Source organism: Bos mutus, chromosome 6 (assembly GCF_027580195.1).
Source record: "Bos mutus isolate GX-2022 chromosome 6, NWIPB_WYAK_1.1, whole genome shotgun sequence".
NCBI lineage: Eukaryota > Metazoa > Chordata > Mammalia > Artiodactyla > Bovidae > Bos > Bos mutus.
The window spans coordinates 8,087,240-8,106,575 of record NC_091622.1 but is presented as its reverse complement, the minus strand read 5'-3'; the positions used below and the strand labels follow the sequence as shown (position 1 = coordinate 8,106,575).

Here is a 19,336-nt window from a genome sequence, read left to right as displayed (position 1 = left end):
TGATGATCCAGCAGATGTTGGCTATTTGATTTCTTGTTCCTCTCCCTTTTCTAAAATCAGCTTGAACAACTGGAAGTTCATGGTTCACCTATTTCTGAAGCCCGGCTTGGAGAATTTTGAGCGTTACTTTACTAGAGTATGAGATGAATGCAATTGTGCAGTAGTTTGAGCATTCTTTGGCATTGCCTTTCTTTGGGATTGGAATGAATGAAAACTGATCTTTTCCAGTCCTGTGGCCACTGCTGAGTTTTCCAAATTTGCTGGCATATTGAGTGCAGCACTTTCACAGCATTATCTTTCAGGATTTGAAAAACTCAAGTGGAATTCCATCAACTCCACTAGCTTTGTTCGTAGTGATGCTTCCTCAGGCCCACTTGACTTCACATTCCAGGATGTCTGGCTCTAGATGAGTGATCACACCATTGTGATTGTCTGGGTCATGAAGATCTTTTGATGCTGTTTTTTTTTTTTTCACAGCACCAGAAGACACAGGGAATTCCAGCTGAGAGATGGGAAGACAGTAAAAGTACTTGATAATATTCTGACATTGTGATGAGCAGTGGCTGCGCAGGTGCTGGAGTGGCCAAGAGGAGATACCCCCATGTACAAGGTAAGAGAAACCCCACTAAGATAGTACGTGCTGAGAGAGGGCATCAGAGGGCAGACAGACTGAAACCTCAATCACAGAAAACTAGCCAATCTAATCACATGAACCACATTTTGTCTAACTCAATAAAATTAAGCCATGCTATTAGGGCCAACCAATACCGACAAGTCATGGTACATTATATTACTATTTCATAATTGTATGTTTAAATATATCCTGGTCAAGGTACTCAGTCTGTCAGTCATGTCCAACTCTCTGCAGACCCACTGATTATAGCCCACCAGGCTCCTTTGTCCATGGAATTCTCACGGCAAGAATACGAGAGTGGGTTGCCATTTCCTACTCCAGCATCATAGCTAACAGAAGCTTCAAAAAATTTCTCATTCCAAAATACTATTATTTTATACAAATACATGCCTATACAATTCTACTAATATTTTCTGAGTTCCGAAATTCAGTGTACCTTTATAATAACTTGATTTGGCTTTCCCACAGAAAGGCATTTTTAGTTTATGACAGAATAAATTACATTTTTTATTGTTAAGGAAAGAATTTATTACATTTGCAGTCAAGAACTAGACATGGAACAACAGACTGGTTCCAAATAGGAAAAGGAGTATGTCAAGGCTGTATACTGTTACCCTGCTTATTTAACTTATATGCAGAGTACATCATGAGAAACGCTGGGCTGGAAGAAGCACAAGCCAGAATCAAGATTGCTGGGAGAAATATCAATAACCTCAGATATGCAGATGACACCATCCTTATGGCAGAAAGTGAAGAAGAACTAAAGAGCCTCTTGATGAAAGTGAAAGAGGAGAGTGAAAAAGTTGGCTTAAAACTCAACATTCAGAAAATGAAGATCATGGCATCTGGTCCCATCACTTCATGGGAAATAGATGGGGAAATAGTGGAAACAGTGTCAGACTTTATTTTGGGGGGCTTCAAAATCACTGCAGATGGTGATTGCAGCCATGAATTAAAAGACTCTTACTCTTTGGAAGGAAAGTTATGACCAACCTAGATAGCATATTAAAAAGCAGAGACACTACTTTGCCAACAAAGGTCCCCCTAGTCAAGGCTATGGTTGTTCCAGTAATCATGTATGGGTGTGAGTTGGACTGTGAAGAAAGCTGAGCACCGAAGACTTGATGCTTTTGAACTGTGGTGTTGGAGAAGACTCTTGAGTTCCTTGGACTGCAAGGAGATCCAACCAGTCCATTCTAAAGGAGATCAGTCCTGGGTGTTCTTTGGAAGGAATGATGCTAAAGCTGAAACTGCAGTATTTTGGCCACCTCATGTGAAGAGTTGACTCATTGGAAAAGACTCTTATGCTGGGAGGAGAAGGGGACGACAGAGGATGCGATGGCTGGATGGCATCACCAACTTGATGAACATGAGTCTGAGAGAACTCTGGAATTTGGTGATGGGCAGGGAGGCCTGGCGTGCTGTAATTGATGAGGTTGCAAAGAGTTGAACATGACTAAGTGACTGAACTTAACTCAACTGAACAGTCAACCTTAGAATAACACACAATCTTATCCAATAAAATGTGTATTTATAGCCTTCAAAAAGAAAGAACCAAAAGCAGTAATATCTTATTTTTACCAAAGATGACATTGTAACCTTACTACAAACTAATCTCCCCAGTCTGAGCTGTGCAATTACAGTCTTGCAGTGCATCACAAGCCGTGGAGATTGGCAGTGGAAAAAATAAGAACGTGTGCAGTTCCTTAAGAATTTATTGACTTAAATAACCTTGCCTATGTTAAAGATAATTAAAAGAAACCCAAATCTCAAAAATATAAAAGTAGCTCCTGCAGCTCAATTCCGGAAAAATAAATGACCCAGTAAAAAGTGGGCAAACAACCGAACAGACATTTCTCCAAAGAAGGCTAACAAGCACATGTAAAGATGCTCAATATCACTCATTATCAGAAAAATGCAAATCAAAACCACAATGAGGTACCTTTTCATGCCAGTCAGAATGGCTGCTATCAAAAAGTCTACAAACAATAAGTGCTGGAGAGAGTGTGGAGAAAAGAGAACCCTCTTACACTGTTGGATGGAATGCAAACTAATACAGCCACTATGGAGAACAGTGTGGAGATTCCTTAAAAAACTGGAAATAGAACTGCCATATGACCCAGCAATCCCACTGTTGGGCATACACACCAAGGAAACCAGAATTGAAAGAAACACATGTACCCCAATGTTCATCACAGCACTGTTTACAATAGCCAGGACATGGAAGCAACCTAGATGTCCATCGGCAGACAAATGGATAAGAAAGCTGTGGTACATATACACAATGAAATATTACTCAGCCATTAAAAATGCATTTAAATTAGTTTTAATGAGGTGCATGAAATTGGAGCCTATTATACAGAGTAAGGTAAGTCAGAAAGAAAAACACCAATACAGTATACTAACACATATATGTGGAATTTATGCATCATTGGTAATGATGGTAATGATGACCCTATATGCGAGACAACAAAAAAGACACAGATATAAAGAACAGTCTTTTGGACTCTGTGGAAGAAGGTGAGGATGGGATGATTTGAGAGAATGGCATTGAAACATGTATATTATCATATGTGAAACAGATCGTCACTTCAGGTTTGATGCATAAGACAGGGTGCTCAGGGCCTGTGCACTGGGATGACCTTGAGGGATGGGATAGGGAGGGTGGTGGGAGGGGGTTCAGGATGGGGAACACATGTACACCCATGGCTGATTCATGTCAATGTATGGGAAAAACCACTACAATATTGTAAAGTAATTAGCTTCCAATTAAAATAAATTTTAAAAAAAGAGAAAAGAAACCCTTTAAACTTTGTGAAAAAAAAAAAGTTCCTATAGAATTGGTAACATCTCTTTGGTGGCAAATTGAATTTATTTCATACGTTATTTATTTAGTCACTTAATATACTTTTATAACTAAATATTTTTAAATTTAAGTATAAATATTTGATTATAAGGAAATGATGTGAGACTTTATTGAAATATACATATAAACAAAATTTGACATTTTGATGTCTTCGTTATAGATGTCTTCAGCAAATAATTCTAAAATGTGGATAGTTGTGATCTTAGTATAACTTGCCATTCTAGTTGGTTAAGTGTCTTCATATTATATGACTAAATATAGTCATATGAAATCAAACTTTAGTAAATGATTTGATGAAATTATACGTCTTGTTTGTGGAAAATATTTTTTGTGTGCAGAAATCCTTTAATTTTCTTTATTTTCACACATTAAAAAGATGAAAGACACTATACAAGTGGCTTTTCATAGCAGATTACACGTGGGTTGCTTCAGAGCGGCTCTCCAGGCCCGCTGGCCTCAGAGGGGCCCCCGCCAGCAGGCGGTGCTCACGTGACCAATGGGTTGATTCGGATGCAGAAGCGTGCAGCCCTCAGCGCGGAAGGTCCCACCCTTTAGTCTTGGTACTGCTAAGTCTCCTCAGTCGTGTCCGACTCTGTGTGACCCCATAGAAGGCAGCCCACCAGGCTCCCCCATCCCTGGGATTCTCCAGGCAAGAATACTGGAGTGGGTCGCCATTTCCTTCTCCAATGCATGAAAGTGAAAAGTCAAAGTGAAGTCGCCCAGTCATGTCCGACTCTTAGCGACCCCATGGACTGAAGCCTACCAGGCTCCTCCATCCATGGTATTTTCCAGGCAAGAGTATTGGAGTGGGGTGCCATTGTCTTCTCCACCCTTTAGTCTTAAATTAGGTTAAATGGCATTGGTGTCAGTATGGACGACATGAATTGTGGCGATCCTGAGCAGCTCCAGTAGCCCCAGCCCACGATGGGAGCCTGGGCCTCAGGCCGAGCAGGAGTCCAGAGGCTCCGCAGCTGCACACTCAGCTCCCCTCCCCGTGCACCGAGGGGCTATGCCCACGCTCAGACTCTTTGGGGTTAAACCAGGAAACTGTAGGTGTCCTCCTCCCCGTCCACTCACTCTAGATACTCTTTCTCCATCAGAATGTCAATGCATTTCTCAATTTACTGGGTCCTGGGGCTTGCATCTTGAGGACAACTGAGTCAGTAGTTCTCCAAGTAACTGCTGGTGTTTTAGGACCTTCCTCATTGTCATAATTCTGACAATAGCCAGAATCAGTAGTTTGCAATCTTCCTGGATGTTTAGGTGTGTGGTTTCTTGTTTCTGCATTTTCAGTGGCATATTGAAGTTAACCCTTCATTTCTTCTTATAATAACAAATATTTAATTTTATTAAGGTGTCTGGCTTCAATTCCACCTCATCCGCATTTGCATTTTCATCTTACAAGACCAATAACTTTGACTTCCATAAAACCTGTAGAAGTACTGACTCAGCTGTCCTCAAGATGCAAGCCCCAGGACCCAGTAAATTAAGAAATGCATTGACATTCTGATCGAGATAGAGTATTTGGAGCGAGTGGACAGGGAGGAGGACACCTACAGTTTCCTGGCTTAACCCCAAAAAGTCTGAGGGTGGACATGGCCCCTCAGAGCATAAAACCTGTAGGACTTGTGCCAAAATATCCGTTTTGATCTGGGTGCTCCCGGTCAGCTGCTGATGGCATAAGCATCCTCTGTGTTGTACTGGAGCAGGATGGCCATCTGGACTGTAAATGCCCGCAAAGTGTATCTGTTTTTGAAGTAGTTTATTACTAATTCTCCTTTTGACACTTGATATAACCATGTCAATTTTCTGCCACTGTGATGGCTGGAGTAAACGGCTGTGAATTGCTGATAACTCCTTTCCAGCCCAAGACAGCAAGGCAAACGTACAAGATTGCTGAAAGGGCCACAGTCTGGAACTCAGTACTTGAATACTGAAATCCAAGTCCAGCGGCTTGGAGTTCATCTGGTCCTTTTTGAACTGCTCATTCAAATCTTTGCTTACACCAATGTCTTGAAACATTGAATGCTTATGCTGATGGCTTATGCCATCAGCAGCTGACCAGGAGCACCCAGATCAAAATGGACATTTTGGCACAAGTCCTACAGGTTTTACATACTGAGGAGCTGTGCCCACGCTGAAGTTTAGAGATATACTCAAACCCACAAGCTTGCTGTAGCTCAGAGATTGTGCTTGCCTCGTCATCATCACTCACACACTCTGACAGACAACGTCTTAGCCAGCAGAGACAACCTCTTCGTGTAGAACTTCTGAAACACATCTTTGTCTTCAATTTATTTGAAGACCACCATCACTTGGTTGAATGGTTCTTTGAACTCTTTTAAAAGGGAGTCAGGAGCCGCGTTAGGCATTACTGACAAAATGGAGGCATGGCCCCAACTCCCTCTTTTTGTCCCACAGGCATGGACCTGGGATGAAGGAGTTAGGCTTTGTGATTCTGACTTGTTTTTCCCTTTCCTCGGCTGAGTTGACTGAAAAGAATATTAACGTGCTTATTGTTCTTGAGAGGAGCTTGAGAAGGCACAAAGTCTTCTGCAGCTGTGCTCAGAAAATAATTTGTAAAGTTAATCATTGACATTTGTTCAAGGACTTTTACAAAAGAGTGTTCCAGGGTAAGCACGTAGGCTACAGCTTGAGGCCATGGGAGGGATTGCTATCTGAAGCCTATTTGTTAGGAAAGTGTTTATGGCAAAGGAGTTTGCTGAATTTAGGGCTTAGGAATAATTAAAATAGTTAGAAGCTAAAGATTTAAGGAATGTTGTAATGTTAGCATATTCTACTATAGCTTATAGAGATTAGGAACTTTAGAGATATTAATAGCTAGAAGCCCTTTTTAAGAAATAGCGAGCTTAGATATTAGGGACAAACAGGAGTTAGAAAGATAAGAAATAAACTGAGGAATGTGGTACGCAGCCCAGACATTAACAGGAGTTACTATGTATTCACAAGGACATATGAGAAGTAGATAAGAGAATCACTGAGGCAGGAACTCCTTTTGAGGGGCAACAATGACTTTTGGAGACAAAAAATCTGGGTCAGGGGGAACTGATGTCAAACCTCTGATCTAATGCTTTTGTAAAAGTATAAAAGAGAATCTTCGCTTGAAATAAATAGTCAGTCCAAGAAAACTGAGAGGCTGCCTCAAAAGAGTCCAGTCACCCCTTCAGGTTGAATCCCTGGCTGCTGGAGCTAGACTCCAGCAAGTCACAGTATCAAGTCAGCAACTAGGGGCGTTTACTAGATGACTGAGCCATTTTGGTAACCACTTTGTTTATGAAGCAACCTCAAGCCTTGTCCAGTGAGGCCAGAAAGCCAGCATCATTGTTGAATGCCGACATCACCAGGGCATTGTATTTTTTATGAACATCCAACACTGTCTGTATATACATTTTGGGGTCTTTCAACTCAGCTTTTCCACACTTCTCAATTGCTGCAAGACTCTGATTATGAATGTGTATCTCCAGGAGTTTTTTCAATTCTCCCAGGTCATCCTGGATTCTAGATACAAGATTATATATGAGACCCAAATCTTCATTTTTGTTGGCATCCAGAAGGTTCATGAACTGTGTGGAAGATCTCCAGGTGTTTCTTGATGAGCACCTTCTGGCACTTCCTGGCAAGTTCATCCTCCGTGCTCTCATGAAGGTACATCTGGACCCTCTGCTGCTCCTCCAGCAAAGGGGGTAATCGGGTTCTGCTGCAAGAATTCAGTACTCTCTCTGGTAAAAAATCTTTCTGTGTCAGCAAGAAACTGATATGCAAGGATTCTTTTTACACTGTTAGCATAGGGCCCTTCACAAAGGCATCATCTTCATTCAGCCCCAGTTCCATGTAAGACCGTACAACTCCACTTGCCAGTCTTGTATTGAAGGCTTCACCATTTCTTTCTTTTTAAATGAGTTTTAAAACAGCATTTGTCACCTCTTTATTCAGTGGCCTGAAAAGACAGTCTCCCCAAGTCACCAATGCAAGAGAATTGATTTCATAGATTCCTTTCCACCCTTTGTCACATTTATGGTGAACCCAATGTCGATTGAGGTAGGCACAAATCCCATTCAGCACTTTGCTTGAAAATTTGTAGTCTTCCCATTGCTTAGTGTAGAACTTCAGTACACTCACATCCATAAAATCATCTCCATCCTTAAGAAGATTTGTCAAGTAATTCTTCAGGAATTCTTTAAGCCATTTGTACAATTCCAAGCCTGCAAACTGAGCTCCCCTGGAGTCTGCTCCTTTTTCAATTTAGGAGAGACACCAGCCCCTCGAGCCTGGTTGGACTGGTGAACACTCATGTTCCGAACACTGGTGTGGTAGTTACACGTATGAGTGTAGAGTTCTGTAGATCTGGACTTGGCCGTGCTCCGTCTAGTGTACACTTGCTGGATGCCAGCTCTGAGGTCGTCCCAAATCTGATCGAGGCCAATGTGTTTCAGTCCATGGGGCTTCTGACTCCTGTTGAGTGACATGCCCAATAATATTCTGAAGTTGTCCAGTGCAACAATATTTAGTCAAGGTTCAGCTAATTCTCCATCAGATAGAAACATACAGTATCACTCCAAATTTATTCACAGCAGCTCAGAAAGGATGTCCTTTGAATGGTGAGAATGAAATCTCATTGCAGGCCAACTGGTTCCAGCTCCCGCTGGGGAGTAGTTGGAGAGGAATGGCCAGGAAACCTTCGCCACCACCTCCTCACCAGCCCATAGCACAGGAAGGGCCCTGGAAAACATTTTTTAATTCACCAGACCCCTTTAGATAACCATTGTAAGGAATAACAAAGTCTCCACAGTCTATCTTCTGAATCAAGCATGCCTTAGCTACTAACATTATTAAATTGCCAGTCTTTCAAAATATCCAATAAATTTTATAAATTTCACGTTGCCTTACATAGAAGGAAAATAATCACATAACCTGACAAGCTCTAGATAATCACTCAAGATGGCTGTGAAGAGACCTAATGAAAATAATGTTTCATTTAACCTTTTATGAATTGGTAAACAGTTGTAAGATTAACGAAATGACTTTTTCAAAGCATAGTAACTGAATCCATTCTTTAGGTCAGATTAGTATGATTTATTCACTAATCCTACTTTTTTAGTAACTATCAATATGACCGTGAGATTAATATCATTGTAATATTTTTTTTTTTTACTATTTAACCTCCATTTCCCCTAGAAATGTAACACCTACACTGCTACTTATTACTCTGTCTAATGGAACTGTAAGTGGGAAAGAAAAGCTGTTGTGTGTTGGCAGGCACCTGCAGGGATTATTAAGTCATAGAGCTCCACTTAAAGTAACATTTATTTAATTGTTTTCATTAAAATTAACATAGTGAAAAATGTTAATAAGTACTGTTAAAATTAATAAGTACTGTTAAAATTGTTTGTACTTTATATACTGCTTTGCACATTATATAGAGCACCAACTCACATATCATTGAATTTCCTAACAATGAAAAAAATAGCAAAATTTTTAAAGAGTTTAAAAATTTACTGTACCTCTTCCCAACACAGGAGTCAAGTAGTAAGTTCTCACCCTAGTAAAATATTGATTCTAACAGTCTACATTTTAAAATTAGAATTATTGAAAGGAGGAGAAAATAAATTATAAATCCACTACACACACACACGCGCGCACGCACACACACACACACACACACACACATAATAGCCAAAGAATAGGAAAAGAACACATAGCTTCTGTTTAAACATATTTTAAAAATTCAATTTTCATTTCTTTAAATATGCATGCTCACTTCTTCAACATAATTTTCTCTAAAAGTTGACATTTAGTAAGTTTCTATTATGTTCTGCTGCTGCTACTGCTAAGTCACTTCAGTCGTGTCCGACTCTGTGTCACCCCATAGATGGAAGCCCACTAGGCTTCTCTGTCCCTGGGATTCTCCAAGCAAGAATACTGGAGTGGGTTGCTATTTCCTTCTCCAATGCATGAAAGTGAAAAGTGAAAGTGAAGTCACTTAGTTGTACCCGACTCTCAGCGATCCCATGTACTGCAGCCTACCAGGCTCCTCCGCCCATGGGATTTTCCAGGCAAGAGTACTGGAGTGGGTTGCCACTGCCTTCTCCAATTATGTTCTAGTCATTTTTATATTATTTATTTTTTTAGCAAGTATTATGATTTCCATTTTGTGGATGAGGTGCATTGGAGGAATTGTGTTATTTGTCCCGAAGCAAAAAGAATAGTTGAGATTCAGAAGAAGCCTAAGACCTAAGCCCACCTTGTTGTCACCTTGCAGAATCAAGTAGCTTAAACTGTGTTGTTGTTCAGTTGCTCAGTCAGTTTGACTCTTCAGTAAGATTCCATGGACTGCAGCACACAAGGCTTCCCTGCCCTCAAAGTGTGTAGATGATCTACAGGGAGAAATTTTGTTCTCTAAGCCCAGAGTCCATAATTCAAAGTCCAAATTCAAAGATTTTCTCCCCTCCTTTACAAAACTAGCTGTGCTTCAAAACATGAGTAGCTAGATAAATGCTGGTAGGTGTAAATAAATAGCAAGACCAATTCATTGTCCTTTGGAACATATGGTTTCTTTTTCACTTTGAATGTTAAAAATTATGACAGTTTTCCATAATTATAAACACATCATATTCGTACATTGGCAATATACATCAACATGATATTAGTCACAAAGAAAAAATAATAAATTTAAAAGTTGGGAAACTGCCAAAGACCAAATTAACTAACATGGACATAAAGTATATTTTCATAATCAGTGTTTTAATGTTTGCTCTTTTTTAAAATTTCTACCATCTGCATAATTCTGGGTCAGTTTTTTTTTTTTTTCCTCATTAGATTTTCTCTTCTCCTCCTTCTTTTCATATCTGGTCACTTTGGGGCTTACCAGACATTCTGAATTTTACCTTGATTCTTAACTAAAATATTTTTATTTTACCAAATTTTGGGGCTTAGTTCCAGAATATCGTTAAGTTTTTGATAATATTTTTACCATCTGAATCTTGCTTTTAAACTTTTCTAGGCTGGATTTGAACTATGTTTAGTCAGGATTATTTTTTCTCCCACTTTTGTGGCAACATCCTGCTTAATACTGCAGCCAACCGTCCCTCCAACCTCACCACAACCCCCGCACCCCCCCACCCGCCCCTGATTATACAGCTTTCTACTTTGGTTGTTAAGCATATCTGTTGTTCCATATTCTCTTTAATTCCAGATATTCTTACCTTTAAGTTTTTGAAGAAGTCCTTTGCCTGGCACCAGGTATTGTCTTTACTTCATTCTCTGATTAGTAATCAACTGAATATTCTAGGAGGCCCTTCTGAATATATTTGAACTTCTTTCCTTGGGTAACTCTCTTTTCTGCAGTACTCTGTCATGCAAATTCTACCCACACTGGCTTCACAAGACATGGAGTTCTATCTCCTTAATTCAGGGAGCTACCAGGCTCCAATAATATATTTGTTTTAGACCTGTTGTCTTCCTTTAGTGTTAACTGTGGAATTCCATTGCTTAGTCTTGAAAATAATGATAGTGAAAAATAGTCTCAAAGAGAGAATATATTATTTCTCCTTTTGCAGCTAGAGAAATGCAAACACAATTCAAATTCATAAATTTAGAGCTGATATCAAATTGAGAATATTCTCAAAATGCTAGTCTTATTTCTTCTCAAATATGGAGGCTGTATAAAAAATATACAATGCTGTTTTACTTTCTATTAGCGCAAAATTCTCCTTGGAAGTATTATTTGAACAAATCAATATTTTAAGATGCCTGGATTTCAGAGATCAACCTATGCCCTGTCATTAAACAGCTTATAGCTTCTAATTATCCAAATTCTATCATTATGGTTGTTGTTTGATGTAATGATATTTTACTCCTGAGTATTCCTGAGAAGGAAGTGTGTAGTGTACACTTACAGAATTTAAATTTGACACTTCTGGTTTCTTCCTTCAGAGTTGAATGAAAAGACAAGCCACAGACAGAGAAAATATTTGTTCTTTGTACATCATGTGTCTCATAATGAGCTTGTATCCAGAATATGGTCTTTAGAAAGAATTTTAGAAGTTCAGACTCTTAATGAGTATACAAATTTCATAAAAAATATGGTCCAAATTTTTTTTTTAATGGACAAAAGATTCGGACACTTTCCCAAAGATAGATGACCAACAAACTCATGAAAATATATTCGACATCATCAGTCCCTGGGCAAATGCAACTTATAACCACCCAGCAATATTATTTGTAATATCCATCAACATATGGAATAAACACATAAATTGTAAGGTTTCCATGCTTTAGAGTCAGACACAACTTAGTGACTAAACAACAACAATAACATGCAGTAGAATACTGTGCTGAATTAAAAATAAATTAAAAAGTATTGATTCATGCTGCAACATAATGAATTTCAAAAAAAGTATCTGAGTAAAAAAAAAGTAAGAATGAAATTAAAGATACATACTCTATAACTTTCATATAAAATTTGAAATCATGAACACTGATCCACTTTGACAAAGCAGATCAGTCGTTGCCTGGGGATTGGCTATAGAGGTAGGAGGGAGGCATTGCAAAGAAACAAAAGGAAATTTGGGGGGATAATAAATATGCTTGTTATCTTAATGGTTAAAGAAATTGAAATATTTATTCAAGCTTTGAAAACTGTGTATTTAAATATGTGCTCCAAGTAGCATTGTCTCATTAAACAAAGAAATGAAAACAAACAGAAAAGGACCCTTGTCCAGGAGAGAGATGAAGTAAAATCCTCCACCTCTCAGGAAGGCGAGGGGGTGTGCTTTCACTTTCACAACACTTGAGGATATTCCGGAACCAGGAAACTCCTTGTATGATTGATTGTTTCAAGATTTTTTGCAAATATTAAAATGCTTTGATAGATGAGCTTAAAAAATTAATTTTGATAGCACATAAATAATGCAACTGGGTTTGAGTAAACTATCCATACAGCAGCTAATTTTTAGTATGAAGAAATACTAAACCATTGCAGTTAAAAAGTACCATTGAAAATAAGCTGCCCAAGTTCTTGTGTGGCTGCATTTGGATTCTGTAACTAACGCAGTGCTCTGAAGCACAAACAGCATTGCCCTAGTCTCCACTAGCTTGGAGAGATAAAAGGTGCATGAAACCTACATTTTGTATCCAAAGAGAGGTCTAAAAGCATTTGAATGCAATGTCACACAATTTTCATGGTGTCTTTAAATTTAACAAATACCAGTGAAAGGCAACATCTGACTGTAAAAGGCCAGCTTCCCTTCACAGCCCGCTTTATTCTCATGAAGCAGCTTTCTCAAATTTTTGCTCCAGCAATCCTATTTTTTTTTCACTTCACTTTAATTTGCTTTTTTTCAGTGAAGAAAACTGCCTTTCTCTATCTGTGATAAATAATAAAGTCTTTTCAACCGGAGAGAATAAGATTGGCTGCACAGAATTCATTATTGTCTCAATAAGATACTTCTAGAGCCAGGGAAAATAACCCTCAAAGTATAATTGGTTAAACACTTTAGTCAATTATAATGTCACTATAGGATAATATGAAATATGTATACCAAACACAGGGAAATGGACTCTAATTGCTGACAATTTGTAGGGAATAATTTTTATCATTTCTCAAAATAATTGACAAGGCAGAGTCCAGAAATGATGAAGAAAAAAGTCATTAATATACATTTTGTAAACCTTTGAGACGTAATAATTATTGTTTGGCAAACAGAGAATCATTCATACTGGTACTTGGTCAGTGCTCTCTTGGAATTTTTTCAGTAGTTTTCAAGAAATATGAAATTATGTCTAAGAAGAAAATGAAAACAAAAAATCTTCCAATCTTCCTAATATAGAACACATTTTAAAAGTTTCCTTTAGTATCTAAACCTCTATGTTAATTATTTTCTGATGCTTCAGTTCAATTCAGTTTAGTCACTCAGTTGTGTCAGATTCTTTGCAACCCCATGGACTGCAGCATGTCAGACTTCCCTATCCATCACAAACCCCCAGAGCTTGCTCAAACTCATGTCCATTGAGTGAGTGGACATCCAACCATCTCATCCTCTGTCGTCCCCTTCTCCTCCTGTCTTCAATCTTTATCGGCATCAGGGTCTTCTTCCAATAAGTAAATTCTTCACATCAGGTGGCCAAAGTATTGGAGTTTCAGCTTCACCATCAGTGCTTCCAATGAATATTCAGGACTGATTTCCTTTAGGATGGACTGATTGGATCTCCTTGCAGTCCAAGGGACTCTCAAGAGTCTTTTCCAACACCACAGTTCAAAAGCATCAATTCTTCAGCATTCAGCTTTCTTTATAGTCTAGCTCTCACATCCATACATGACTACTAGGAAAACCATAGCTTTGACTAGTTGGACCTTTGTTGGCAAAGTAATGTCTCTGCTTTTTAATATACTGTTTAGAGTGGTCATAGCTTTTCTTCCAAAGAGCAAGTGTCTTTTAATTTCATGGCTGCAGTCACCATCTACAGTGATTTTGGAGCCCAAGAAAATAAAATCTGACACTGTTTCCACTATTTACCCATCTATTTGCCATGAAGTGATGGAACCAGATGCCATGATTTTAGTTTTTTGAATGTTGAGCTTTAAGCCAACTTTTTCACTGTCCTCTTTCACTTTCTTCAAGATGCTCTTCAGTTCCTCTTTGCTTTCTGCCATAAGGATGGTGTCATCTGCATATCTCTAGTCTTTCCCATTCTATTGTTTTCCTCTATTTCTTTGCATGGATCACTGAAGAAAGCTTTCTTATCTCTCCTTGCTATTCTTTGGAACTCTGCATTCAGATGGGTATATCTTGCCTTTTCTCCTTTGCCTTGAGCTTCTTTTTTTCTGTTATTTGCATTCTGATGCTCACTTCCATGTTAAAAACTGTACTAGATAAAAATATAAATTTGAATGTCTTAAACAAAATAATTCACAATGTAAAAAATACATCAGCAATTACAATAAGTAAGTTTTCACACTTGTGACTTGACACAAAACATACCTTAAGTAATTCCCTCATTATGCCACACAGTAACTGTGTAGTATTAGACTTCCAAAATGCTAAGCTGTACTATCTTAACCTATGTATTATCTAAATTAACCTCTCCTTTGTCTATCTGCCTTTTTATCAATATGTTCTCAACCCTCATGTCTGCATCTCTTTACCCAACCTTCTCTGAACTAAATATTTATAAATAACTTCTTTCTGAAAACCTCAAACTGTATGATTAACAGGTATATTAATATTTTATTGCTGCTGTAAAAAATTACCACAAATTTACTGATTTCAACCACATAATAGTATTGTATTTCTGTAGATTAGAATTCTATCACAGGCTTCTCCTGGGCTAAAATCAAGCTGTCAGTAGTGTTGAGTTCCCTTCTTGAGGTTTTCTGGGAAAATCCATTTCCTTGCCTTTTCTGGAAGCCACCTGCATTCCTTGGATTATGTCCCACTTAACCATATTCAGAGTCAGCATCATTGAGTTGAGTCCTCACTCTGCCATCTTTCTCATTCTCTTTCTTGTACTTCTCTCTTCCACTCAAAAAACTATAATTACATAGGGCCTATCCAGATAACACACACTAAGTTCTCTATTTTTAATGTCTGCTTATTTGAAACCTTCAGTTCAGTTCAGTTGCTCAGTCGTGTCCGACTCTTTGTGACCCCATGAATCACAGCACACCAGGCCTCCCTGTCCATCACCAACTCCCAGAGTTCACTTAATTCCCCACTAATATATACAGTAATGTAATCACAGTTTCCAAATCTGGATGTAAAAATCTTTGGGGAATTCATCAAAATGCTGCCACAATAAACCACCTAAAGATACACAAAATTCTCTCCATCTCTCCTAATAGGTCAGTTCTTCTCCCCATTTTTTTTCCATCTGAGTACTTACTACTTTCAGGCCAATTCATGCATTCATCCTAAGTCACTTCAGTTGTGTCTGACTCTGTGCAAATATGGATTGTAGCCTATCAGGTTCCTTTCTTCATGAAATTCTCCAGGCAAGAATACTGGTGCGGGTTCCCACACCTTCCTCCAGGGGATCTTCCATACCCAGGGATCGAATCTGTCTCTCATGTCTCCTGCATTGGCAATTCAGGTCAATACCTAAAAATAAATAGCCCCTTGTCTCCTCTCAGTTTCTTTACTCCTCAACCAACCAGCTGCAAGACTTGAGGCTCTAAAATCAACATAAATCCCAATATCTCCATTTCCACTGTGACTATACACATCCATGCCTGGATTATCTTCACTGGACAGTCATTGCAGCCACCAAACAGTCTGCAGTTTTTCACACAGCATCCAGGGTAATGTTTTAACCGTAATTCTATTTCTATTTTTTATCTGCTTTAATTTTTTTTTTAAGTTTTGAAATTTTATTTTATTTTTATTTATTTATTTTTAATTTTATTTTATTTTTAAACTTTACATAATTGTATTAGTTTTGCCAAATATCAAAATGAATCTGCCACAGGTATACATGTGTTCTCCATCCTGAACCCTCCTCCCTCCTCCCTCCCCATACCATCCCTCTGGGTCGTCCCAGTGCACTAGCCCCAAGCATCCAGTATCGTGCATAGAAGGAAAAACATAAATACAGTATACTAACGCATATATATGGAATTTAGAAAGATGGTAACAATAACCCGGTGTACGAGACAGCAAAAGAGACACTGATGCTTTAAATTTTTAAAAAGCTTTCTCTTGCACTTAGGAAAAACATTCAGACTCCATATTTTGCATACCATTAGCTCCCACTGGTTTGGTCTATACCTACCTCCTTCTTTCCTGCTATTTTCTAAACACAATTTTGCCTTTTTTCTGCTCTTCATTTTCATTAAATTCTGCCATGTAATTCTGATAGTAACTACCTGGAGTTAGTATAGATTTCTCAGGTTGACCTCTGAGTCTCCAGAAGACTCTCCTCTTCAAAGGAGGTGAAGCTGAAAGTTCTGAGGTTCATCAGCCACCTACACAACTAATGGGCTACAAATTTGATGATTCTCACTGTCCTTTCAGATTTGATAATTTTCTAGAATGACTCATGGAACTCAAGAAAATGCTATAGTTATGAATGCAGTTTTATTGTAAAAGATACAAATAACAATCAACCAAATGAAGAGACTCAAAGGGTGAGGATAGGAGGGTTCCAAACATGGAGCTTCCTTGTCCTCAAGATGTGTCACTTTCCTGGCACATCAACGTGTGTCACCCACCAGCAAGTACACTCTATCTGTGTGGTTCAGATTTTATTAGACTTTAATTACATAGGCTTGGCTGACTGACGGGCCAGTGACTGAACACAACCTCCTCTTCTTGCCCTCCCAGGAAACCTGATATTAGCCGGCCAAAGTCTCATGTTTCATTTCTCGGGATTCCCAGGACTTGGGGAAAATCTACAAATAGTTAATCTTATTATTTCCTTCTCTTGCTTTCTGTTCTCTACCTGCCTTCTACTGTCTATCCAATTTTTATATAGACTGCTTCAAAAAGAGATTTCCGTAAACTTGATTACAATACGTACATAAAATAAGTCTGATAAATGAAAAATAAGTTAGATTACATATAAAGAAGGAAGCAAGAACAAATATCTAGTAAAGTTATCATTTTGATGTGACTACATAAACATTTCCATGTGCATTTCTTGGCAAGTGCAATAAAACAAATACACAAATACATAGAGTGCTCCATTAGTATCCATTCTTCTAAGGAGTTCTTGCCTGGAGAATCCCGGGGATGGGGGAGCCTGTTGGGCTGCCATCTATGAGGTCACATAGAGTCGGACACGGCTGAAGTGACTTAGCAGCAGCAGCAATAGTTCCTTGGAAGGACTGATTCTGAAGCTGAAACTCCAATACTTTGGCCACCTGATGCAAAGAGCTGACTTACTGGAAAAGACTCTGATGCTGAGAAAGATTGAAGGCAGGAGAAAAAGGGGATGACAGAGGTTGAGATTGTTGGAGGGCATCACCAACTCAATGGGCATGAGTTTGAGCAAGCTCCGGCAGTTGGTGATGGACAGGGAAGCCTGGCATGCTGCAGTCCATGGGGTCAGAAAGAGTTAGACATGACTGAGTGACCGAACTGACATAATAGTTCCTAAGCAGAGTCAAAATATTTAATGAGTTGAATTATCCTAATTGAGAAGTGAGAACACTGAGGTTTTTGTACCCACTTCAGTATATCCCTGGTTTGGCTCCACACAAGGGGCCTAGTTCACCAACACTTCTGGTCTGCTGTGTGGGTGGACCAAAGATGCAAATGTGCAGTGCAGTGAAAGGAGAGTGAAGGCTAGACATGGTGATGGACAGTGCCCGCCACAACCCAAGCACTGTGCTAAGAATGTCACTGCTTATAGTGTACTTAGGTAGTGTTCCCACCTGACATACAAGAGAACTGGAGCCCTTAGTGACTTTAAATAATCTTCTTCTGGTCACAAAGCTAGCAACTGACAAAATTAATTAGTTTCTGCATTAACTAGGTTATGAATAATTCATTGGAAAAATTTTCAGATAATGCTCTAGTGCTCACACTGGACCATATTCCACAACCTTTGGCCAAGTAAAAGTGATCATTTCATCAGTGGTTATCCATGCATAGTTTTTAACCCAAGCACTGACTTTTGTTAAAGATGTCTTTAACTATATTCTTTGTCAGTACTTCTTTCCTTTAATAGGGCTTTCCTGATAGCTCAGTTGGTAAAGAATCCACCTGCAGTGCAGGAGACCCTGGTTTGATTCCTGGGTTGGGAAGATCCCCAGATGAAGGGAAAGGGTACCCACTCCAGTATTCTGGCCTAGAGAATTCCATGGACTCTACAGTCCATGGGGTCGCAAGAGTCAGACACGACTGAGCAACTTTCACTTTCCTTTAATATGTCAATAAAAAGGCACTTTGTAGAATATTTTATTATTGAAACAAAATCCAGAAAATACCCTAAACTCAGATATTCTGGGAGTATCTGAAAATTATTCAACTAGGAAGCAAATGTTTCATACTGTAACTGTATTACTGTATCAGTATTCTAACACTTTTCATATTATCTGCAATGTTTTCCATGCATATTTCAATAATATTTGTTGGCAAAGAAATGCACTTTAGTTTGTAGGGTTTTTTTTTTAATCAATTTAATATATTGAGAAGAGTATTTTTATAACAGTAAATGACTTTCCTCCTTAAATTTAAAAATCTTAAGAAAAAGATATTCACAAACTTTATCATTATATTTAGTAAAGTTTTCTAACGTATTTAATTGAGCATGGCATAGACTGAAACTGCAAGAAAATTGCAAATGTTTCTCTTCATTTTCATTGTCCCAAGTGCTTGGTTTTAAATTTATTAGCAATTGTAATTGGTTGACCCTATCATCATTAGCTACTATTCCAAGTTACTGAGCTATTACTATTCTACTGTTTTTGTCTGAACTTCTTTTTGGAGAGTCATTTGCTCAACGGGAAGCCTACATTAAGTCACTCACAGCATTATTCACAAAGAGAGGAGTGGAGCCTCTGGCCAGTAGACTTTAAACCGTATTTCATCTTACTGGTATTTGCAATGTTAAGGACCAGTGCCTTATTTTTAGCCAATACAGTGTAGCCAAGGTGATGTGATGGGTGCAGTTAAGTGTGTGATTACATAAGAGTAGTGTCATCTTGATAGTCTCCTCTCTCTCTCTGTCTCTCTCCCTCACTACCTGTGATGAAGCAGTCCACTATGAATCCTAAACCCCAAGGAGCTGATTGATGTCAACACCTTGTGATCCAAGGAAGAATTTTCTGTCCTCCTCCAACATCCAGATGGACTCTATCTCCCAACAGTACGTTGCAG

At 38.7% G+C, this 19,336-nt stretch overlaps 1 pseudogene; it reads right to left on the bottom strand.

Annotated features, from left to right (window-relative positions):
- Nucleotides 1–4,534: 4,534 nt before the first annotated feature.
- Nucleotides 4,535–7,987, bottom strand: LOC102271266 (cullin-1-like; annotated as a pseudogene).
- Nucleotides 7,988–19,336: the final 11,349 nt, after the last annotated feature.